Below are 25,016 nucleotides of genomic sequence, written 5' to 3'. Positions count from 1 at the left end.
AAAACAACCTCAAACTCACAGCGTAGCTCAAATTCACAGCTGGACAATAATAATTAAGATCTGAGCCGCGAGCTTTGTTACAAATGGGAAGAGTACCATTGGGGTAGGAAAACCCTGCAAACACTTGGAATGTTAATTTCCCATTTCCAAAGAGATTCTGATTTGATTTTTAAACCTAGCGTCTTATCTCTTCAAAGAAACATTTTGCAGCCTTACTTGTTTTTGTCTTTCCCTAAAGATCGCAGCTTTTCTTAATTTCTTCTTCTTTTCCATTTAGGTATGCCCATGTCTACCGCATAGTGGGGAAAAAATCCTTGGCTGCTTCCTCTGGCTTTTTAGAAAGACCTGTTTCTTCCTTCCACTTGCCCTCCACTTCCTCAAGGTTTGTCTCCTGAAGTTCCAGGTAATCTCTTTTCGAAGTTCAAAGGCATTTGTCATTTTCATTGCTTCTGGCTCTTTCAGCTTCTGTATTACTGCAATACCCAGCTCTTCTGCTTCTCTTTTTCTTTTTCTTTTTTTCATCTCTCAGCTTCCTCCTACCCACTCTCTGTGGACTTTCCAATGGGTATTTCTTAGAATGTTGCTTCTCTTTCGATGCATTCTTCCCTTTGGAAAGGTCAAGGTCATCCTTTTTCAAAGTTTCACCTTTTCCTTTCATACTAGCTACTTTATATCTATCTTTACCTTAGCGGTTTCCTCTTGCCCTACTGTATGCATTTCCAAGTGCTTCCTGGAAATTTCCGGTTAAGGATTCCCCTGCCACCATTAGGCTCAAAGTGAACAGGCCTTAGTTCATAATCAGTATTTCCCATGTGAATTCTCATGAGAATAATAATAATAGAAAACACTTACGCAGCCTGTACACTAAGCCTGGCACCATTCCAGTTATCATCCTGACGTCACAGATACGGAACTCAGGCCTCGGGATGTGAAGTAATATTCCCCCAACTGACGTCACATCGCCAAAAAGTGGAGGAGCCAAGATTCACCCTAGGCAGGTCTAAGAATCTTTACTCCTGGCCAACACTTGATATTTCTGTGCCATATTTTCTCATTTGTCACAGTCAAAATTGTATTCATCAGTGTTCTTTTCTTCCAGCCCAATTCATAGCTTTTGACTTTCAAGATGTTTTCGGTGTCTGTGTAAGTCAGGGCTTGCAAAGGCACAAATGGCCCATTCAGAAACAAACAGGCAAGACCCAGTGGTATGGGTAAGGAAACCAGCAAGGGATGGCGGAGCTCCCAGGTGCTCACACACTGGACGCTGTCACCACCTAGTCTTGAGAGCATAAGAAGGGTGAACGGTGCGGTGGGAGTGCAGAGAAAGCTGGGTCTGTGGAAGTGGGACCCCGTGCCAGTAAGGCATAGGGTTGTGAGTGGAGAGGATAAATAGCCCAACTCCCTCGAGTCCCGGCTTCTGATTTCCTACTTGTGCTTCCCTGCCTCATGCCTGGATCAGGGCATGCCTGCCTCCTCAATGATTTAACCTCCACTTTATCCTGCTGCCCTAACACCAGACGAGGCCCTCTAAGATGCCACATCTCTCTCTGAGTTTTCTTCCCACAATCGTCAAAGGCTTGTCATTGCTTCTCATTCTATTGCCAACAGTCCTCCAAATCCCGAGTCTAATCCCTCTTTCAGATGTTCTGTTCTGCCACTCTCCTAGCTCTTCACTTCGCTTGGCCTCCTCATTCCTGTCCTTTTTTCTAGAAACATACCACTCTCATATTTGCAGCAAGTGCTATGGCTCCTATGCTTCCCTAGGCCTGAAATGCCTTCTTTGGTCTTCTATCCAAATGCTATACATCCTTCAAGACTTATCTCGTTTGTAAAAATTGACCTGACCACTCCTATGTACGTGGTCCCCCTTTCTTCCCAAGTTTCTACTGAACTATGGATAACAGCTTGCCAATTAAATCTTTCCTAGATGTTTCACAAACATGTGCCTTGTCTCCCCTAACTGATGGGTAAGGACCCCAAAATCAAGACTATGTGTTTTTTTTTAATTAAAAAAAATTTATTTTAAAGATTTTACTTATTTGAGAGAGAGAGAGCATGCACGAGTGGGGGCAGGGGGAGAGGGAGAGGGAGAAGCAGACTCCCCCCCTGAGTAGGGAGCCCAATGCGGGGCTCAATCCCAGGACCCTGGGATCATGACCTGACCTGAGCCGAAGGCAGATGCTTAACCCACTGAGCCACCCAGGTGCCCTCGAGTATGGTTAATGATTCATCAGTGTGACTCCCATTTTCTAAGCTATAACAGTTTGGAGGGGTACAATTAAAGCTGTGTGGGGATGGTTAACATGCCAACAAAAAGTAATCTATTCTCTAAGCCCCCTACTGTACAGTTGGGGCAACCCCAGCTTTCAAGTCCCTCCCTCTCCTGGCAGGATCCCCTGTGCTCTCCTTTGCTGCTAGAAGCACTTCAGATTAAGTGCCCACGGGCATCTCTGTGTGCTCCTTCTTTGCTTCTGTAGGCATCTTCCAACTTTCCTTCTGCTGACTTTTCATTTCCATATGATAGGCATTCTTGTTCTTTTTGGTATAAACCATCCTGTTTGCCAACAGTTGCCTGTTGCGTGGGGTTATTTGGTTCATATGCCAGGGGAATTCCAATCTACTGACCCCTAGCTAGTATTTCTGGGTTAAACTGGTCCATGTCAACTCTTCCACCATGTAGGGCAATGCCTGGAAGATGATCTTCATTCGTATTGTTGGTTCGGGAATCTCAGTGCTGGAGCTATGAGCTCCTTCCAGCCGAGAACCCTCCTTAGAACACTGACATGCTTGGACTTAGTTGAGTTCCCTTAACAACCATTAACAACTTGTTCTCACAAGACCATCCATCTGTCATCTACTTGATGTCTACATATTGATTTTTTTCTCGGTGCTTTTCCAACTCATAATGTAAAGACCCTAGAATTTCTGTTGCTGCTATTAGGAAGGCTTAAAACTTGACCTTTTCATAGTTAAGTAGAGGTAGGATGAGTTAGTGAACAAAAATGGACTCATTTCATTGGTCATTCGGATGGATTCTCTGACCTTATATTAGAAGACTTTCTCATTTTTTTTTAATGTCTCTACCCCATCTTTTTCAATGAACGTTCCCAAGATGACAGGTTCTCTGATAGCTTAATTAGAACTAGAGTAATTAAAAAAAAAAAACCAATCCTAAGAAAGGCCAACGTATTTCAGAGGGAGGAAGAATTTGCATTGTGAACTCTATTCATAATGGATATACTGGGTTCATCTGAATGACATATGTACAGTTAAAAAAATTATTCGTTGTGCCCATTAATTTTGGAGCAAGGAAATGCAACATTCAACCTTTTCTAATCTACTGTGGTTTGTAATTAGGTGATGAAAAGCAGTCTTCTCCAGATTCAGCAGCTGTTAGCTATCTAGATGTTTCTTTCCATCAACTAAAAGCTATATTGCTTTTTTAGAGATGATCACAGAAATGAAAAACATCACCAGACTAGCTAAATCAAGACATAGGGAATGGAGGAGAAAAAAAGAGAACCGATTTAAAAAAGCAATCGAGTCCATACAAGCGCATTTCTTCTGAAGATTTTGACATCCTGAAGGAACTTATCTGTCTGCCTCAACTCTTATAAAATTGAATGGTGTGAAAGAGGAAGCTAGGGCTAGATGGGGACAGAGGAGGGGTTCTGGGCCCTTCCCTTTTGCAAACACAAAGACCTTCTTTTGTTAGAATGGAAACGAAGGAAAAAAAAAAAAAAACAAACTCAGAAGCTGAACTTAGTGGGTTTGAGGGCTTGCAAATGCAACCAGCTGAAACTTTGTAAACATTTAGCATAAAACTCATTTTTAATCTCATAAACTTAATTTTTTCCCCTAGCATATGGGATGCATAAGAAGGAAATAAAACTTTAGTAAATTGAGCCTTACTTGTGCTTTATAAAAAAGAAATTGAATTGCTCTAATGGTAGCTGCAGCTGGCATTCAGCTTCAAACAACCAGTGTAAATCTAGTTTTTAGTGCTTGATTTAGTAAACACTCAGCTGCAAACAGGCTTCCAAAACAACTCTGAATGCAGGGTTTTCCGTAAAGGCAGTTATGTAACCTCTGTGTGCTATGCCTTTAAAATACGTGAAGAATAGCAGAAACCCTGATTGAGATCTCTGACAATTATCCTTCACTCTATATTTAAGTCTGCATAGACTTCACTACTCGTTAGACACGGCGCCTGCGCAAATGGATTCTAATAGGCCGTCAATTTCAATGTATGTGTTATACTCATTAATCATGTAAAAAAAGTAGAGTGCTAATAAGCAGCTCGGACGCCAGAGTTGAGTTGGCCCCGTTGTTTGGTTCTCGGATCTCCAAGTGATAATCACAGCCTGTGTGTGGTTCTGCCCTTCTCTGAGCCTTGTCCTGCTCCCCCACGTCGACGAGCCGCAAGAAACCCAGTTTCGGATTCTGTTTAGCAAAGGCTGCACGTGCCCGGCTTGCAATTTTTGCTAAAAATAGAGAGAAAATCTTGTCCCTGACAAGCAAGATGAAACGTCCAACTGGTTTTAAATCAACGCACAAATAGCTGTTCGCATTCTAATGCCAGTTTATCCTAAATATTTCTTAGCGACCTGGGTTTAGTGGGGATTTTTGTGTTTCGCTTGTTGTTTTTCCAATCACTCCCTACATTCACTGGTAGATAAAATGGGGGTTGGCACCTTATGGCGTTTCTGCTCACAGACTCTTTTATAATAATTCTGGCTCCGATGGCCAAGGTTAACCCTGGGAACAATTTGGAATTAGGATGAATTGGTGTCTCTTTCTTCCTCCGTAAACGTCTTGCCATATCTCAGGCTTATTTTTAGCTGGCTGCCAACCGACCCAATAAGGATTTCTCTATATTTCAGGGGCATTTCCAATTTGAAAAGAGACCCTCAAGTGTGGAAAAGTCCTCAGACCCCAAATTTGTGTTGTTTGCAAGCCAGAATCTGGGTTAATCTGGGCAGAGGGCAGTTTGTTCTAAGGCGGGCTCTGGGCAGAGTGGCTGGGCTTGAGAGAAGGAAATTCACTTACACCCTCTTTCTTTTTCCCACCATCTGGTCGTTCGGCTGCCAGCAACTGGAGCTATTAAGCAATTGGAGACTTTATGAAATTTGAAAATAAGATTGCTGCACAGCACGGTAGGTGGAGGGAGTCACGAGCCGATGGCTCTACTCATGGCTGGGCTCTTACCAGCTGAGCGACCTTAGGGAAGTCACTCAAACTCTCTGAGCTTCTGTCCTTCCTCCCTTTCAGGGTGTTGGCCAGGCTACATAAAAACACGAGAAAGTAATTTGAAACTCCAGAGTACTACACGACTCCGAGGGACTTGCATTATTCAAGGCAGTGAGGGTTACATATACAGTAAAAAAAGAGACAAAGGCTGTTCACCACCTGTACCGTCGTGTTTTCAGAGAAATTATTAGCATGCAGCAGATCCTGTTAGCGAAATTTGGGATCCTGGAGAAGATTTGATCCCTGACTGCTCAAACAACTGAAAAGGACAGAAGCACTACTGAAGTGAAGTGAAAGTATTAAGGGGGAAAACAGATGGGCTATTCTGGATGTAATCTGTTTTACACCTCTCCCCAGCCAGGAGAGACATTCAAATAATATCACATCTCTTTTTAATATTCAAAATCAGTCAGCTGAGAGGCCACCTGTTTATGCTGGAAGTCCAGCATTTTTGTGTGTTTTTTTTTTAATTTTTAATTTTTGAATTTAACATCAGTCATTCATAGGCATTAACATTTAAAAAGTTGAATAGTAATACAAGAGCTATTATGAAATTTACTTTCCTGACTTGCCCCTTCTCACTTTCCTGGCCCCCCGCCCCAAAGGCAACAGCTTTCAACTCTTTTTAAAGCTCCTCCTGCCCTTACACCTTTCCTAAGTTCTAAAAAGGATGCATATATTGCTATTTCTTTGCAATGTTAGACATTCTCTATTGAATTCCTACCATAGATGACAGAGCTCGCTCTTTATGCTGCTCTCATTTTGCTGCTCCTTTCTCAACTTCAATATAATTCAATTTCAGTTTTGGTGAAATTAGTATTAGGATTGTTCGCATATTTTTATGATGGAGCATGGGCACATGCCATAGTTCCTTCCTTCATAGTTTCCATAAAGTTAATAATACTTGTCTTTCCTTTGCTGAGTTTTCTTTGTGTCTATTTGTAATTACTTCCATTTCTTCTAATGGCCTTTCAGGGAAACACTCCACAAAGGTCCATCACAACACACACAGTAGCTAACCTGTCAGTTCCTGTATGTGGTTTTTGGACACTGCCCCTTCGTGCCTCCCATCTGGCTGGACTGTGGTCATCTCTGGATTCCCTTTGCTCCCATTCCAGGCCTGCGTGGGCCTTTTGAACTCCTGTCTTGCTTTGTTTTTTCACCTCTCTTATTTTTTATTGAAGAACATTTGCTGGTAGTTTCATCCAGTAGGTGTTACAGTAGCAGAGGGAGTCAGGATAGCAGCCTTTGCCATTCCAGTCTCTCCAGTCACACTGTTCCATTCATTCCTCATACTTGTGCCCAGTTATTAGAAATCTCTCTGCCACCATCTTGAAAATTGTCCTGTTTCTCTCTCCTGTTTTGAAGGGACTTTTCCTTGTATCTTATGTATTCTTCCTCCATGTACTGTGTCTCTCTGGCAAGGGCATCTTCGATTGCTTCCTGAGGTCATATGTCTGAAAAGCACATTTTTGAGAGCTTACATTTCTAAAACTGTTGGAGTTTTACCTCATCTATAATTTATGGAGAGTACTGAATTCTTTTTTTTTTTTTTTTAAAGATTTTATTTATTTATTTGACAGAGAAAGACAGCCAGCGAGAGAGGGAACACAAGCAGGGGGAGTGGGAGAGGAAGAAGCAGGCTCATAGCGGAGGAGCCTGATGTGGGGCTCGATCCCATAACGCCGGGATCACGCCCTGAGCCGAAGGCAGACGCTTAACCGCTGTGCCACCCAGGCGCCCCGAGAGTACTGAATTCTAAGTGGGAAGTTCTTTCCTTCAGAATTTTGAAGGCCTTGCGCCATTGTCTTCCAGATTCCGGTGCTGGTGTTGGGGAGTACCAAGCCCAGGCAGCGGCTTTTCTTGGTCCACAGTGCTCTGAACCGATGTGCCTTAGGGCGAGTCTGTTTCTGCCCCCGTGCTGGGTGCTTAGTGGGCCTCTCAGTCTGGAAATGGATGTCTTTAGTTCTAGGAAATTTTGCTTCTAACTTCCTCTCCCTTGTTTTCTCCGTTCTTTCTGGTAATCAGATAATTCTGATGTTGGAGTTCCTGGAATTGTTTCCTAATTGTCTTATTCTCTAGTTGTCCTTCTGTTTATCTTTTCCCTGGTGTTCTGTGTTTTCTAACTCAGTAAGTTTGTTTTTTCCCCCAAATTTCTGTTCCCAGGGTTTTAATTTTCAAGAATGCTTTTTTGTTCTCTGAAGACTCCTTTTCACAGGATTCTGTTCTTGATTCAGGAATGTGGTATCTTTTCTTGTGCTTCTGAGGATACTAGGTGCAGTTTTGTTACTAAAGCATTCCTCTTCGTGGATTGTTAGGCTTTCTCCAAATTGCTCTTTTCTGTTTGCTCTGATCTTTCTCTTCCACCTTTGAGGGCTTTCCTGGATGTCTGCCCTTGTCTGTCTGCACATGAGCAAGAGGAGGGAACTAAAACTCTGATTAGCATCTCTGCAAATATGCTTGGGGCTTGTGAACCTTGACTGTCACCGTGGGGTCATTGTCACTTGGGTCATTAGTAGGGGAGCTCTCAGTGTTAATATTTTGAACTTTTTCTCCTTTTCTCTCTTATTGTTTTGCTAGTCTTCTTTTTAATAGTTTTTTATTGTTTATTATGATTTTTAAAGATTTTATTTGTTTATTTGGGAGAGAGAGAGTGAGACAGAGCACCAGAGGGGGGAGGGTCAGAGGGAGAAGCAGACTCCCCACTGAGCGGGGAGCCTCATGCGGACTGGATCCTGGGACCCTGGGATCATGACCTGAGCCAAAGGCAGATGCTTAACCAACTGAGCCACCCAGGTGCCCCTGTTTTGCTAGTCTTAATGAATTTTTTTCTTCCTGAAATTTCTAGCTCTACGTAGTATCACGCACTGCAGTATCTTATTATGCTGTGCCTTTGGATAACTTTTGTCAACTAAGACATTGTGAATCTTGTTTCTTTTGTCTTTTACTGACCCTGTGAGCTACTTACTATAAAATGTGGTTTATTACATACTGCCTCTTGGTGTTAAGTTCTTTTTGAGAAAAGAGATTTTTCTATTGCAAATAAGACAAACAATGATGTCTTTAAAACAAAAGAAGTATTTCCCGGTCTCCTTACTTGAAACACATGATTTTCATCAGCTGCTTTTCTCTTCTTGCAGCAGTCATTTGGAAAATGACACTCGACTCACATCGTCCACATCCGCTCTTCCTGCCGTCTGCCTTCCCTCCAAGCCAACAGACACACGCTCCTACCTTCAAAGCAAATCCGGTCAGTGATTCTCCTCCAATGTCAGACCCAACTAGTGGCACGTTCATCAGCATAAGCACTCCAGATGTCAGAGGCTGTACCCAAATTGAGATAGGTGCCTTGTCTCTCCAGCTATTAAGTAAGAAGAATTCTGATATTAGACCTTGGGCTGCCCTATCTTTCCTAACCTCTCTTTCCCCATCTTTAAAAAGCGGATAATGACACTAATTTTCAGGGTGGTCATGAGTGTTAAAACAAACTATTAGGTGGGAAGCTTTTTTTTTTTTTTTTTTGGTCATTGCTTTAGGACCATCTCAACACCTGGGGCTTTTCAAGGAGGGTTTTGAGGGCCTTAAAGCATGCTTACTCTGCAGGAGGCTGCAGGTACCACCCGGCGCCAGTATACAGCCTTCGGGGCATACGTTGTTTCCGTAATTACTCCCTTCAGGGTATTTCCTTATGAGGTTGATTTTGTTCCTTATAAAAATGTTATTGCAGAAAAGAAAGCCAGGTTATGAGAAGTAATTGCGTTTGATTTTTCATATTGTTGTAAGGGACAGAAGGAAACAAAGTGTTATGTTCATTCTCTTCCTTCTTTTCAACTGCAGGTTCCCTTAGATGGACTCCAGTGAATGATTTTACACGAGTACCCACCACAGCTACACTGATAATACATTAACATGTCTGTTCATTGGGAAGGGCAGGCCCGATCGGGGGAGATGACGCGAGAGCATGAAAAAACCCTGGATTCTAGAGCAGATTGGCCTTGGTTGGAGTTCTGTCTCTTGCCTTTTTCACTTTGTGTAAGTCGCTTATCTGGACTGCAGTTTCCTTGTCTGCAAGATGAAGTTAGTGACACTTCACGGTGTTGATGAGAATATTCAGTGAAGCTATGATCATAAAGTATTTGGTATGTGGTTGGTACTCAGTTAATATCAGTTCCCTTTTCTTCTGTTAAACTATCTTTTGTGTTCTTACATTTATTTAAAAATATACTTGCTGCATTTAAATGGGTGTTTATTACAAAATAATATCAAATAATTGTTTTTCATAATATTCTGTATTTCCTTGTGGGATTTTTATACCTTGGCCTGAGTTCATCTTTCAAGCAGGGTGCAAGTTACAGGCTTCCCTGGGTAACCAGCACTGTGACTCAGAGGCTCGCTGACCCCGAGGGGAGCACTGCACGGGGACAGATACCCCTTGGCTTTGCTTTCCTTGTCTGCTGCTGCCATTCCTCCTTGACCCTCAAAGTCACCACTGTAGCAACAAGATGTCTCTTCTATGAACAGCTTTTTCCTACCCTGGGATCAGGTGGGCACAAAGGAAAGAAATACCTATACTCTGTTAGGAAAGCATGCATATTAAGTTCAAGTTCTCATTCCAAGATAACATCTGTCCACTTAGGGCTTTAGTCAAAAGGAACCTCATAGTCCTTCCGGCAGCACTCACTGTATTATGCCATCTCTCTGTGTATTTGTATTTCCTATTATTCTCTCTCTCCATACATTTGTTCTTAACTTCAGATATTTACTATCATATTTCTTGGGAGAGGGTAGAGGAGAGGATTTCAATTTATTTTGAAATTTATATTAAATGTTTAATTATTTGAGCTTTTAAATGAGATGTTTTATTAAAATCCAGCTATGTTGGGGCGCCTGGGTGGCACAGCGGTTAAGCGTCTGCCTTTGGCTCAGGGTGTGATCCCGGCGTTATGGGATCGAGCCCCACATCAGGCTCCTCCGCTATGAGCCTGCTTCTTCCTCTCCCACTTCCCCTGCTTGTGTTCCCTCTCTCGCTGACTGTCTCTATCTCTGTCGAATAAATAAATAAAATCTTTAAAAAAAAAAAATCCAGCTATGTTACATCCATCGGATCTGTGCTAGCCGTGGAAACTCCAGCCAACTTGCTATGCATTTATCCAACAGGACCAGGGTGGATGAGTAATATAGTTATAAGGATTAAGTTGCAATTTGAATTTTTTTTAAAAGATTTTATTTATTTGTCAGAGAGAGAGAGAGACATCCAGTGAAAGAGGGAACACAAGCAGGGGAAGTGGGAGAGGAAGAAGCAGGCTTCCAGCGGAGGAGCCCGATGTGGGGCTCGATCCCAGAACGCTGGGATCACGCCCTGAGCCGAAGGCAGACGCTTAACCAGTGAGCCACCCAGGTGCCCCAGCAATTTGAATTTTTAAGTGGACCCCCAAACACATTCTTAATGTCTGTTAACTGTTAGGCTTAGAAATAACAGTAACTACCAATCCATAAAGTGCTTGTTAAATACCAGGAAGAAAATGTGTGGAACAGAGAAGTAGAGTGGCTAGTGGTAAAAAGCAAGAGTCTCAGGGTTAGAAGGACAGATTTCACTCCCATCACTTACTGGTTGGGGGATCTTGTAAAAAATTTTTTATCCTTATTTTTTAACCTGAAAAATGAGGAAAATAATAGTTTTCAATTTACAGGCTAATGAATTATCAAATGGAATAATGATTTCACGTTACTTAACATAGTTTCAATATAAAGTTTTAAATGAAAGTTCAAATAAACGATTTTTAGAATTATAATTATCATATCAACATTTCATTAAACAACCATTTAGATACCTGTCTATGTATGTAAATTCATGAAGACGTGGAAACCACTTTTTTTACATAAATGGGATCAAACTATACATGCTATTCCATTATCTGATTTATTCTCTTCACTGTATACTTTAAGATTTTCCAAGTCAAAAATAAAGATCTCTATCTTTTGAAATGGGTAAAGTGCATTTTATTTTTTTCATTTATCGTAGCTTAATTAGCCATTTCCTTACATGTAGGCTCATCTGTGTCCATTTTTTTAATTACAGATTCTGGAATGGAAATCCTTATGGGTGCTTTTTTTTTTTTTTAACACATGTTCATTTTTCTCTACAAGGTAAGTTCCAAAAAGTGGGATAACAGGATCCTTAAACACTCTTATTCTAATTAAATTGGTCTACTTTGAAAAAGTTGGTCATCTATACTTGAGACCAATACGAATTGTGGTTTTGATTATTTTCTCCAACTGTTCCTTCCTAACATATCACACATTCTTGTTTTCACTTATTTTTAATTCTGTAAGTAATACATAATTCTTTGGTAAGACTCTACACAGTTACAGCAAAACTATTCACAACACCGATCCCCTCAAAAGCAAACTACTGCTCTTAGTTTCTACGTCAGTAAATGAAGCTCCTATTCGTAGACATACCATGATTTAACCATGTTTCCAATTAGGGACATATAAAACATTTCCGAAACTTTCACTTTTGCAAGTGAGATGCCAGTTAAAATCTTTATACATGCTTGTTATGTACATGTATGACCGTGCCTATAAAACCGTTGAGAGTAAGTTATAAGGCCAAATAGCACGCACTAATACAACTTTACTAATATGCTGCAGAATAACCCTCCAATGAGTTTTACAAATCCCTACTCCTGCAATAATATATGAAAATAGTCGTCATCTCATACCTTTGCCAGTAGGATGGTATCAGTCTAAAATAATTTTTGCCAGTTTGATGGGTGAAAAAATGCCATTTTAAATCATAATTAAGAAATCAAACGATCTTCAAACTTCAGTGTTTCATCTGCAGCTATTATTAATTTTGTTGGGTTCCTTATTGACCATAGCTTATTTTATATGTATTTTTGTATACGGTAAAGATGAGTGTGTCCATATAGCAATTCCTGTTCTTTTATATAAGTTGCAAATATTTTTTCTAGTTTATAGTTTGATTTTTTTTTTAAAGATTTTATTTATTTATTCGACAGAGAGAGAGACAGCCAGCGAGAGAGGGAACACAAGCAGGGGGAGTGGGAGAGGAAGAAGCAGGCTCATAGCAGAGGAGCCTGATGTGGGGCTCGATCCCATAACGCCGGGATCACGCCCTGAGCCGAAGGCAGATGCTTAACCGCTGTGCCACTCAGGCGCCCCTATAGTTTGATTTTTAACTTTGTTTATGTTGTCTTTTCTTATGTTGTGTGTGTGTGTGAATGCATTGTCTAGTACAAGATAATAAGCACATTTTCTTTGAATTTTTAACTTTATATATTTTTAATAGCTTAGGTATAAATCACATATAAATTCTCCCATTTAAAGTACACCATTCAGGGGTGCCTGGCTGGCTCAGTTGGAAGAGTGTGCGACTCTTGATCTCGGGGTCATGAGTTTGAGCCCCACTTTGGGTGTAGAGATTACTTAAGGAAAAACTTAAAAAAAAAAAAAAAAAAGTGTACCATTCACTAGTTCTCAGCGTACTCACAGAATTGTGCATCCATGACCACAGTTTTAGAACATTTCATCAGCCCCAAAAAGAAACCCATATCCATTTGTAGTCACTCTCCATCCCCCTCCACACTTCTTTGTCCTCCCGCCTGAGACAACCATTACTCTGCTTTTTGGTTCTACGGTGTTTCCTATTCTGGACGTGTATAAATGGAGTCATGTTATATGTGGTCTTTTGTCTCTTGGCTTCTTTAACATAACATTGCCAAGTTCTATCTATGTTGTAGTTCTGTGTTTTTAAGATTTTATTTATTTATGTGACAGAGAGACAGCCAGCGAGAGAGGGAACACAAGCAGGGGGAGTGGGAGAGGAAGAAGCAGGCTCCCAGCGGAGGAGCCTGATGTGGGGCTCGATCCCGGAACGCCGGGATCACTCCCTGAGCTGAAGGCAGACGCTTAACGACTGCGCCACCCAGGCGCCCCTGTGTTTTTAGAATTACATCCTAAGTCCATCTGGAATTTATTGATTTGTATAAATTTGGTAAATCATCATATATATATTATTGATCTTTTAAAAAAACATAGCCAGTTGTAGCAATATTATTTAAGATTCGGACCATCCTTTCCCCACTAATGCGATGTGTCTCCCCACCCGTACATGTGGACCTGCGTCTGAACTCTCTTTGTCTATTCTTGTGCCTTGACCACACGGCTTCCAGAGCTGGAGCTTTACAGTCCAGTTCCGCTACATAGTAGGGCAAGTCTTCCCTCATTTTTCTTTTCCCAAAATTTTCTTGGTTATTCTTCCACATTTTGCCTTCCCTTGAATTTTGGAATTGGCTTGTTGCATTTCATCAAAATCCTACTTCAATATGATTGGAATGTCATGGACACAGTAGATCAATTTTTGAAGAAATTTCATCATTATAATATCAGGTTTTCCTATCTTCTTACAGAATTTATAGTTATATTTTTTATTCATTAGAGGGAGTGTAGATATTCCACGTGGAATTAGCTTTTTAATTGGTTATCGATGTATAGGAAGGTCACTTCCTGTGGTAGGAGCTGCGGAGGGAGGAGGAGAGTTTGATAAAAAGATCACGAGATCTGCTTCGATGCATTCTGTTTGAAAATGTCGATGAGAAATGAAGATGGGCACACCAGATGTTGCACCATTTATTCTGGTGACTTTTTAAGAATGGCACTGGGAAGCCAGATGATGCACGAGGTCTTTTGAAGGAGAATATGGTGTTGGGACCAAGAATGTTGGAAACAGTGAGATTTGAGAAGAGCAGAGCTTCTATTCTGTAGTTGCAAATTTCTCTTTTACTAAAGGGCAAACGAAGCACGATTAACTGTTTAATTTGACTTAGCTCATGTTGCAAGGCTACTGGAGTAAGTGATTCTTGAGCTCATGGCTGGCCGTGCTTTGCAGCCTGCCCTTCTCTAAGATCCGGTTGCAGTTGTGTCCTGCCATTACCCCAGGTTTCGGCATGGCCTGTGGTAACCTGAATTTCCAAGGCAACCTATGTGGTTCAAATGAAGGTGAAGATAACAGTGGCCAGTTTCTCTTCTCTGCACACACAAACTCTTGTAAGAGACCTAATTTCCCAGTGTGAAGTCCTCCAATGTCACAGGAAACCCTCAGGGGCATCTTGGTGGATTTCCAAGCATTGTCCTCTTCGGTTCTTTGCACAGCCTGACGTCTCTCCCTCTCTGCCATGGTGACCCAACACACTGTTCTCTGACGTCCACCAAGACCCTTGACTGATAACTCATGGCCACGTCTCATTTTGTGTGCAGGGTCATGCTGCCTTTCAGTTGAGCCGCTGATTTTCGACATCCCGTGTCAAAGATGCTGTAACACACGCACCGAGGCCCTGCTGCGTTCTCTACCAAAATGGGGAGATGCTGTCCTCATTCTCTAACACATCATGGAACAGTCTTACCGGGCCAGAGGAGAGCTGTCTTGGGCTCTCAACAAATACCTGTCTGCACGGAATTCGGTAGCTGGATCTGCTAAGTGACTGCACTGTGCCCAACATCTCCTTCCTCTCCTGTTCAACTGTGTGTGGGGCCTTGACTTTGAACCAAGCCTGTGCGTTGGCATCTTCTGTCTTGGTCCCATGCATACAAAGACCTCTGGTGTCCCACCACCAGGGCCTTCCAGATATGACCAGAAGGTCTGAATTCTAGGATGACTACAATTTAGGTTCAAGCTGGAACCCCTTCTGCTCATCTAAGGCAGTGATTCAGAATCATGCATTAAGTTTGAATCATCCTGGTGGGTTTGTGTCCATCTGCTCCTACTTGCAAGGAAAGAGACAAATTATGGTTTTGGGCATATGGCTTTTGCTACTAAACCTTACTGTCTTCTCTTAATGGCGAACATAGCACATTGTTTAAAACTTAGGAATTATTATAGCATGTGACTAAATGTATAATAAAATACCATATAAGTTATATTGATACCTTGATGCTCAAACTAATGGAATAAGTTTGAAGACAGGAATGGTTGGAATGGAGAATATCATGGCCATAGACCAAAAAGCCCAGATTATTTCTTGGCTCATCCTTTTTTTTTTTTTTTTTCTTTTCTTTTCTTTTTTTTTGGATTAGCAGTGGCAGGAAGTTGTTGGAGAGGATGCCTGGGTGGTCATTCCTCTTCTCACCCAGTAGTGAGCTTTTTGGTAACTACATTCCTTGTATTTGTCTTTCTCTTTACTTCAAAAGAATGAAGAGGTTTGATGCCCTCAGCTGCCCAAGCCTGCAGGACCTGCTGTGGACGACACTCATTATGACTTCTCTGGTTTGGGTTTATCTGAGCCACTGAGAACATAAGATGTAATTTTAGAGAAAGTACCGCCTTGATTTTAAGAGTCGCACGGTAGTAGGAAGAGAGAGAAAGGTGAGTATCAGACATAAACTTGAGAAGCGTGCTGCTCTAAGTCAACCTCTGCTTTCAGACAGGCCCTCCGGTCGGTTGTCCATTCCACTCTTAACGCCTGTCTCAAAGACTCCTGTGGTTACATAGCCCCGGGGCTCGCAGGTGTTATTATTTAGGAAGTGTTTTCCGACTTTGGAAACCTAAGTCATTTATTCCTGTTCCATCTGCAGTGAAAATGACAAATCGTTGAGTTGTCCCTGCTCCAAATGGCATGTGGAGTGGAATGTAAAGTATAGAGGCTCTGATATCAGACAGACCCGAGTTTCAACCCTGAGTTCACCACTTACTAGCTGTGTGACCTTGGGCAAGTCATTTAATCTCTCCCAACCCTGCCTTTTGTAGCTCTGCAGTGGAGATCTAATGCCCATCCCAGCGGGTAGTTAAATGAATTAAATGAAATGATAGATGTGAACATAGCTGGCATGCATTACGTGTTCAACAAATGCCCTTGACCTATATGCTATTTTCAGATACACCCTATGTCCAAGTAATTATTTTGCATCGATTCTGCTGTTTATGTAGCAGGTGACGTCAGCAAGGAAAGAGTTCATTACAATTAAGGAAGTCTTTGGAAATCGAGTTACAGCCTGAAGATTGGACTGATATCCAGGAGATGGAATTATTTTGCAACCAAAGATTAGTTCAGTGAAAAAGATTAATGAGTCACATTATAGAATCAGCTCAAGCTAATGACAAATGAAAATGTTCTGGTTTTTAGCTGGAGTTGATTTAATAATATTTGTGCAATAACAGCATTAAATTCAAAGTCTGTTCCAGTGAATTGGCCTTTACCCAGAGCTTTCCTCTCAGAGGTGAGGTCATTCTCATCATCTGATTGACTGTGTTGGAGGCAGCCCCCTTGAGGGTGCAATTTCAGGGCTGGCAAGAAACCCTCCAATTCTCAGACACCCCACTCACTTCTCCTCCCTCCTGTGATGTAACTATGAGGTGATCGAAGCTTTCATCTACCTATCTCCACGAATTAAGTCATCTGGAAGAATCCTAGATGAAGCAAGAATCAGGCATTCACATCTTAATTGGCATTAATTTATCTGACTAACCCTGGCAGAAAGTACAGTCCCGGGGGTTAGTTGTTTTGGGGAAGAACAAGTCAGAGCGGGAGACCCAGAACCCTTGGGAAGAAGTGGGTAATGTGCAGGGACTGAGGAACTGCTGGTGAGGGCTTCTTTGTTACCCCAAGCTGCCAGCACACTGTTTATCTTTCAGTTGGTATTTGGGTCAGTTATGCCTTCTTCGGACATTACTGCTTTCGTGTTTCTGTCATTCCCCCTAGGCTGTAAAATCTTCGAGGGAAGGGAGCTTCCCTTTCATATCTCTGACTTGCCCTCAGAGTGCCGCCTTTGTGTCTAGCAGGCATTCAATAAATGCTTGTTGAATGAATAAGTCAGTCAGTGGAAGTAAAGGGGGTATTCAAAGTGAAATGAAGAGCCATTGAAGAAAATCTGTTTTTTTTTCCTTTTTCTAACCTAGGGCTGCATTTCATAATTCTATATTCATTTGTTGCTCCAGGTAAACACTCTTTTGTGAAGTCTTTTCTATTTGGGTCTCTCTGCCCCTTCTTTTTGGCCTTCCTGCCCATCACCTCCAATCTATCTGAGCAGGCTCACCCTGCCCGTGAACTTGATAGCTGTCTGTGCTTCTTTCTTCTCATGGGAATCCTGGAGTCCACTCTGATGGCCTTCAGGGTGGCCAGGAAGAAATCCACCATTTGATTCTAATATCACACAAGCAAGAAACAATGAGGGATCACCATGCTTATGAAATGCTTTATTTTTAAGTTCAAATTACAGTACAAAAATCAATTCGTTCACTAATAGAAGCAAAGAAATATTGAACACACCAACTCTATGCCAAGACTGGAAATAGAGTATTGCACACGATTTTATACTGCAGGGGACTCTGAAAGCTCTTGGATGCATAAAAATTGTGTTACCCTGAACAACATTTAAAACTTGTTCTGGAATATTGGGATAGTTTTCTATTACAAAAAAATTCATTTCAATGTTTCTTTTATTAAAACATTTCCATCACCACCAGGATCCTTCCTATTGCTCTTTATAGCTACATCCAAATCCCACCCCACGCCCCCTTTTCTTAATCCCTGGCAACAACTCATCTGCTCTCCAGTTCAATACTTTTGTCAATTTCAAGATGGTTGTATAAATGGAATCGTATAGTCTGTAACCGTTTGGAATTGGTGTTTTTCACTCAACATAATTCTCCAGAGATTCATCCAGGTTGCTGTATGTATCAGTAGTCCGCTCCTTTTTAATGCTGGGGTGTGGTTGTACCGCAGTTTGTTTAGCCATCCATCCATTTCTGGTCTGGGGCTATTACAAATAAATCGACTATAAACATTTGTGTATAGGTTTTGCTGGGAACCTAAGTCTTCATTTCTCTGGGATAAATACCCAGGAATGTTGATTGCTGGCTTGTATGGTAGTTGCATGTTTAGGGTTTTTTGTTTTTGTTTTGTTTTTTTTACGAAACTACCAAACCGGGGCGCCTGGGTGGCTCAGATGGTTAAGCGTCTGCCTTCGGCTCAGGGCATGATCCCAGGGTCCTGGGATCGAGCCCTGCGTGGGGCTCCCTGCTCGGCGGGGAGCCGGTTTCTCCCTCTCCCTCTGCTGTTCCCCCTGCTTGTGCTCTCTCGCTCTCTCTGTCAAATAAATAAATAAAATCTTTAAAAAAAAAAAAAAAAAAAAAGAAGAAACTACCAAACCATTTTCCAAAATGGCTGTACCACTTTACATTCCCACTAACAATGTGTGAGTGATCAAATTTCTTAGCTTTTGTGACAACATTGGGTGTTATTTTTTATCTTAGCCGTTCTGATGTGTGTGTAGGGGTATTTCATTACGGCTTTAATTTGCATTTCTCTGATGGCTAACGATGTTGAACATCTTTTTATATGCTTATTTGCCATTTTTATGTCTTCTTCGGTGAAATGTTTCTTCATGTCTTTTGCTCATGTTCTAACTGGATTTTTAATTTTTCTTACTGTTGAGTTTGGAAGTTCCTTATATAGTCTAGATATTAGTCCCTTGTCAAATATAGCACTTGTAAATATTTTTTCCCCGAGCCTGTAGCTTGTCTTTTAATCCTCTTAGGAGAGTCTTCTATTGAGCAAAAGTTTTTAAATTTTATGAAGCCCCATTTGTCAATTTTTACCTTCTGGATTGTGCTTCTGGTGTCAAGTCTAAGAAATCTTTACCTCAGTCCTGAAGAATTTTTCCTCTTTTTTTCTAAAAATTTTTAGTTTTACATTTTAAGTTTGTGATACATTTTTAGTTCGTTTTTCCATAAAGTGTGAGACAGAATGAAGTTTATGTTTTTGCCTGTGGGTGTCCAATTGCTCCAGCACCATTTGTTGAAAAGGCTGTCTTTTCTCCATTGAACTGCTTTTGCACCTTTGGCAAAGTTAGTCGGGCATATTTGTCTGGGTATATTTCTGGGTTTGCTGGTCTGTTACATCGATCTATGTGTATGTTCCTTCACCAGTTATCCAGTCTTGATTACAATACCTGTACAGTATGTCCTCAGATCAGCTAGACTGATTCCTCTTACTTTGTTCTTCTTTTTCAAAATTATTTTAGCTATTCTAGTTCCTTCGTCTTTATATATAAGGTTTGATATAATCTTGTGTAGTGTTTGCAAAAGAATCTTGCTGAGATTTTGATAGAATTTATATTAAATCAATCTGGGGACAACTGACACCTTTACTCTGTTGAGTCTTTCAATCCATGAACATTGTATATCTCTCCATTTATTCGGATCTTCTCTGATTTCTTTCATCAGTGTTACGTAGTTGTTATCGTACAAGTCCCAAAGATAAGTTTTGTTAGATTTATACTTAGTGTTTCATTTTTTGACAGGTTGTAAATGATATCGCATTGTTGTATTAGGTGTTTGTGTGTTCATTGCTTGTATGTACAAATACGCTTGATTTTTCCCCACATTTATTGAGAAATAATTGAGATACGTCACTGTTTAAGTTTAAGGCATACAGCATGATGGCTTGATTTACATATATTGTGAAATGACTACCACAATAAGTTCAGTTAACATCCATCTTCTCATATAGATACGATTAAAAAAAGAAATAAGAAAAAAGATTTTCTTCTTGTGATGAGAACTCATATGATTTACCTTCTTAACAACTTTCCTGTATGTCACACAGCAGTGCTAGCTACAGTCATCACGTTGCACATTACCTACTTCTTGCTTATTTATCTCAGAACTGGAAGTTTGTACTTCCTTTTGACCCCCTTCCTCCAATTTCCCCTCCTGCGACCTTCTGCCTCTGATAAGCGCAAGTCTGATCTCTTTTTCTATAAATTCAGGTTTTTTGTTTTTTTATAATTAATTTTTGTTAGGAGAGTTGGACTTATTTTTTTGTTTATTTAAATTTTTTTATAATAGTTTTTTATTTTATTATGTTAGTCACCATACAGTACATCCCTGGTTTTTGATGTAAAGTTCCATGATTCATTACTTGCGTGTAACACCCAGTGCACCATGCAATACGTGCCCTCCTTACTACCCATCACCAGCCTATATTTACCTTATATCCAGTGACCTTGCTGAACTCACTTGTTGTTCTAGGAGTCTTTTTGTAGATTCTTTTGACATTTATATATAGAAATCATGTCATCTGCAAATATAGACAGTTTCATTTCTTCCATTCTGGTCTGTATGTCTTTTTATTGTTTTCATTTTTCTTGTCTGAACTGGCTAGAACTTTTTTTATTTTTAAAGATTTTATTTATTTATTTGACAGAGGTAGAGACAGCCAGCAAGAGAGGGAACACAAGCAGGGGGAGTGGGAGAGGAAGAAGCAGGCTCCCAGCGGAGCAGGGAGCCCAATGCGGGGCTCGATCCCAGGACCTTGGGATCGGGCCCTGAGCTGAAGGCAGATGCTTAACGACTGAGCCACCCAGGCGCCCCATGAACTGGCTAGAACTTTCAGCACTATGTTGAATAAGATTGGTGAGAGCGAACATCCTCTTTTTCTCAATCTTAGGAAAGCTTTCAGTCTTTTACCATTAAGTGTAAGGCTGGCTCTGGATTATTTTTAGATGCTCTTTATCAAGTAGAGAAAGTTTTCCTCTATTCCCAATATTCTGAGGGCTTTTACCATGAACACGTGTTAAATTTTGTCAATGACTTTTCTTCATCAATTGATGTAATCATGTAACTTTTTTCTGTAGTCTGTTAATATTATGAAATATCCAGATTGATTTAAAAATATCAAACTAGCCCTACATTTATAGAATAAAACTCACTGGTTATAGTAGCTAATTCTTTTTATATATTACTATTTACTAGTATTTTGCATCTATATTAACATAGTATATTATTCTGTAGTTTTATTTGTACTATCTTTGGTTATCGTATTAGGGTAATACTAGCTTTGTAAATAAATTGGGAAGTGTTCTCACCTTTTCTATTATCTGAAGGATTGTGTGCAATTGGTGTTAATTCTTTAAAGTTTGGGAGAAATCTTATGTGAAGTTTGTAAGCCTGGAGGCTTAAAATTGTGAATTCAATTTCCTTAATTGTTAGAGGGCTGTTCAAAAATTATCTATATCTTATTGAGTGAGTTCTGACAGTTTGTGTTGTTCAAGGAAGTAATTCATGTCGTGTAAGTTGTCAGATTTCTGTGTGTAGGGTTGATAGTGTCCCCTTATTACTTTCTTACTGTCTGCATGGTCTGTAGTGATATTCCATGTTCCATTCCTACATGTACTGGTATTTTGTGTGTGTCTCTCTCTCAGTCTTGCTACAAGTTTGTCAATTTTTTTTCAGTAAGCTTTTTGTTTTACTATTTTCTCTCTCTCTCTCTTTGTTTTCAATTCATTGATTTCCACTATCTTTATATTCCCTTCCTTCTGCTCGCTTTGGATTTATTTTTGCTTTTCTTTGTCTATGTTTTTGAGGTGGAAGCTTAGATGATTAATTTGAGACTTTTCTTTTTTTCTGATGTCTGTATTTAGTACTATAGAATTTCCCCTCCACATTGCTTTAGTTATGTCCTATAAATTTTGATGCATTGCATTCTCATTCTTAGTTAGTGCAATGTATTTTTTAATTCACCTTGAAATTTTCTCTTCGACCCATAGATTACTTAAAAATGTGTTGTTCATGGGGCGCCTGGGTGGCTCAGTCGTTAAGCATCTGCCTTCGGCTCAGGGCGTGATCCCGGCGTTATGGGATGGAGCCCCACATTAGGCTCCTCCACTGGGAGCCTGCTTCTTCCTCTCCCACTCCCCCTGCTTGTGTTCCCTCTCTCGCTGGCTGTCTCTCTCTCTGTCAAATAAATAAAAAATAAAATCTTAAAAAAAAAAAGAAATGTGTTGTTCAGTTTCCAAGTGTTAGAGATTTTCTTGTTATCTTTCTGCTACTGATTTCTAGTTTGACTTCATTGTGGTTGCAGAAAACACTGTAAAAGTTCAATTCTTTTAAGTTTTTTTGCGGTTTGTTTTATGGCCCTGGATTTGGTCTATTTTTGTGTATCTTTCATGGGGACTTGAAAAGAATGTACATTTGGCTGCTGTGGATGGAGTGTTCTCTAAAGGTCTTTTAGATCCTGTTGGTTGATGGTGTTGTGAGTCCTTTGATATCCTGGCTGGTTTTCTGTCTAGTTGTTCTATTAATTGTTGAAAGTGAGATATTGAAGTTTCTGACTCTAAATTGAATTTGTCTTTCTCCTTTCAGCTTTATCAGTTTTTGCTTCACATTCTGCAGTTTTGTTGTTTGGTGCATGCATGTTTAGGATTACTGTGTCCTTTGGTGGAGTGACCCTTTTATCATTATATAATGTTCCCCCTCTGTCTTTGGTAATTTTCTTTGTTAAGTCGACTTAGTCTGATATTAATGTATATGTGACATATCTTTTCCATCCTTTTACTTTCAGCCTACTTATACTTTTATATTTGAAGTGAGTTTCTTTCTTTTTTTTTAAGATTTTATTTATTTATAGAGAGAGAGAAAATGAGTGAGAGAGAGAGCACAAGCCAGGGGTGGGAGGGAGAGGCAGAGGAAGAAGCAAACTCCCCGCTGAGCAGCGAGCCTGATGTGGGGCTCAATCCCAGGACTCTGGGATCATGACCTGAGCCAAAGGCAGACGCTTAACCAACTGAGCCACTGAGCCACCCCTTGAAGTGAGTTTTTTATAGACAGCAAATAGTTGGGTCGTTTATTAATTACCTTGCCAATCTCTGTCTTTTAATTGCTCTTAAAAGACCATTTACATTGAATATAACTAATTGCTGTGTTGGGGATTAAGACTGCTATTTTATTTTTCATTTTCTGTTTGTTTTCTCTTTTTCATTTTTCAATTTTTCCCCATATGAGTTACTTGAAAAAATTTTAAATTTCGTTTTGATTTTTCTGTCGAGTGTTTTTCTGTAGAGTGTATATCTTCTTGTGTAGTTTCTTTAGTTATTCTCTCGGCATTACATTTAATAATTAGGTGTCATCATTTTACCAGTCCAAGTGAAGTACAGAAATTTTACCTCTCTTTACATTCCTTCACTTCCCCTTGTCTATGACATACTGTTGATTTCATCATCACGGTAGTTGTTTTATAAGGGTTCTGTGAACTCCGAATTAGCAAATACTAAATCACTTCTCCTAGGGGAAATACGGAGTTAAATTCCTTCAAGCCTCAGGTTACATTTTCATCAACGGATCAATACATAACTGTTTTATGTATGTTTCCATTTAAAGACACCTTATTTAATATATATTGTTGATTCAGTAATATTGAACTCATGGCTGACGGCACTATAACTCATGCCTGAATGAAGCTTATTTAACACATATATTTTCTCCATAAAGCACATTACAACCTTCTTGCACTTTGAAACACAAGACAGAACTTCAGCATTGCACTTGGAGGCCATTTTAAACAGCATTTATTCATAAATAAAAAGCATGAAAAACGTCACACTAGGTAGATGGAGAAAGCATTTGTTTACAGTATGAGAGTTGAAACAAGAAGAGAGAATGTCACCTTGTTTGGCCTCAGTTTGGAACATGTATGTCAATGACTCAGATTTTCTGCTAGTTGGCACTTGTCTGCAAATACTGTAAAAATTTATTAAATTGTAATAAGCCAATGAATTTGCAAATATAGGATCTGTAAACAATGAGGATAGACTATAATTGTTTTAAATATTTTTTCTACATAAATTTAGAACCACATCAGACAGTGTTATGATTTTTGCTAAAATCAGAAAACAATTTGGAAAGCTCAAGGAGATAAGAAAAGCTTACCGTATTTATTTATATTTTTGCTTACTTGTTTTGTCTTCCTTGCCGATGTTCCAAGTTTCCTTCTTTTATTATTTCTTTTTTGCTTCGAGATTTTTTTCTCTCCATCCTTTTAGGGTAGGTCAGCTGGTGACAGATTCTTTTTGTTTTCTTTAATCTGTGAATGTCGTGATTTCCTCTTCATTCTTTAGGGATATCTTTGCTGGGTGTAGGATTTGAGGTTGTCAATTCTTTTCTTTCAGCACTTGAAAAATGTGTCACTTCCTTCAGACTTCCATAGTGTCTGATAAGAAATTCGCTGTTGTTCGTATAGTTTTCCCCGAACCATAATAATGCTATTTTTCTTTGGCTATTTTTGAGATTTTTCTCTGTCTTAGTTTTTGGAAGTTTAATGATCAAACATCTTGGCATGAATTTCTTTGAGTGTATCTCTTTTGGGGTTGACTCAGCTTCTTGAATTTGTAGCTTTATGTTTCTTGCCAGATTTGGGAAGTTTTCAGCCATTATTTCTACAAGGGAATTTTTAGCCCAAACTTCTTTCTCTTTTCCTTCTGAGATTCAATGACATGAATACTGAATATTTCTTTATAGTCCTACAGGTCTGAGTCTCTCTTCAGTTTTTTTCTCTGTTGTTCAAATTGGATCATTTCTACTGTTCCATCTTTCGGTTCACTAATTCTTTCCTTTGTCCTCTTCATCCTGTTGTTGAGTCCATCCACTGGGATTATTATTTAATTATTGTATCAATTTCAGTTCTAAAATTTCCATTTGGCTCTTCTTTATTATCTTCTAGTTCTTTTCTGAGATTTTCAACTTTTTTTGCTAAGGCCTTCTGTTTTTTCATTTCAGTGTGTTCATAATTGCTTTTTGAAGGATTTTTTTTTATCATGGCTGCTTTAAAATACTTGTTAAATAATTCCAACGTTCCTGTCACTTGGTGGTGATAATCATTTAATGCCTTTTTGCATTTGGTTTGCGATCTTTGTGGTTCTTGGCATGATGGGTGATTTCTGATGGAAATGTGGACATTTTCATATAATGT

General features: G+C 39.9%; 1 long non-coding RNA gene across 2 annotated transcripts in view; it reads left to right on the top strand.

Moving 5' to 3' along the window:
* The window catches only part of LOC123002260 (uncharacterized), a 61,566-nt gene extending 44,712 nt beyond the window's left edge, over nt 1–16,854 (top strand). Inside the window, exons 3-6 of one of the 2 annotated variants that reach the window (XR_008956553.1) lie at nt 278–403; nt 8,391–8,500; nt 9,088–9,282; nt 15,463–16,854. This is a non-coding gene — a long non-coding RNA (uncharacterized LOC123002260). Of the gene's footprint in view, nt 1–277; nt 404–8,390; nt 8,501–9,087; nt 10,146–15,462 lie in introns of those variants that run through there. The other variant, XR_008956551.1, reaches the window with a different exon arrangement.
* Nucleotides 16,855–25,016: the final 8,162 nt, after the last annotated feature.

Source organism: Ursus arctos, unplaced genomic scaffold (assembly GCF_023065955.2).
Source record: "Ursus arctos isolate Adak ecotype North America unplaced genomic scaffold, UrsArc2.0 scaffold_30, whole genome shotgun sequence".
Classification (NCBI taxonomy): Eukaryota; Metazoa; Chordata; class Mammalia; order Carnivora; family Ursidae; genus Ursus; species Ursus arctos.
This window is presented reverse-complemented; position numbering and strand designations above follow the sequence as displayed.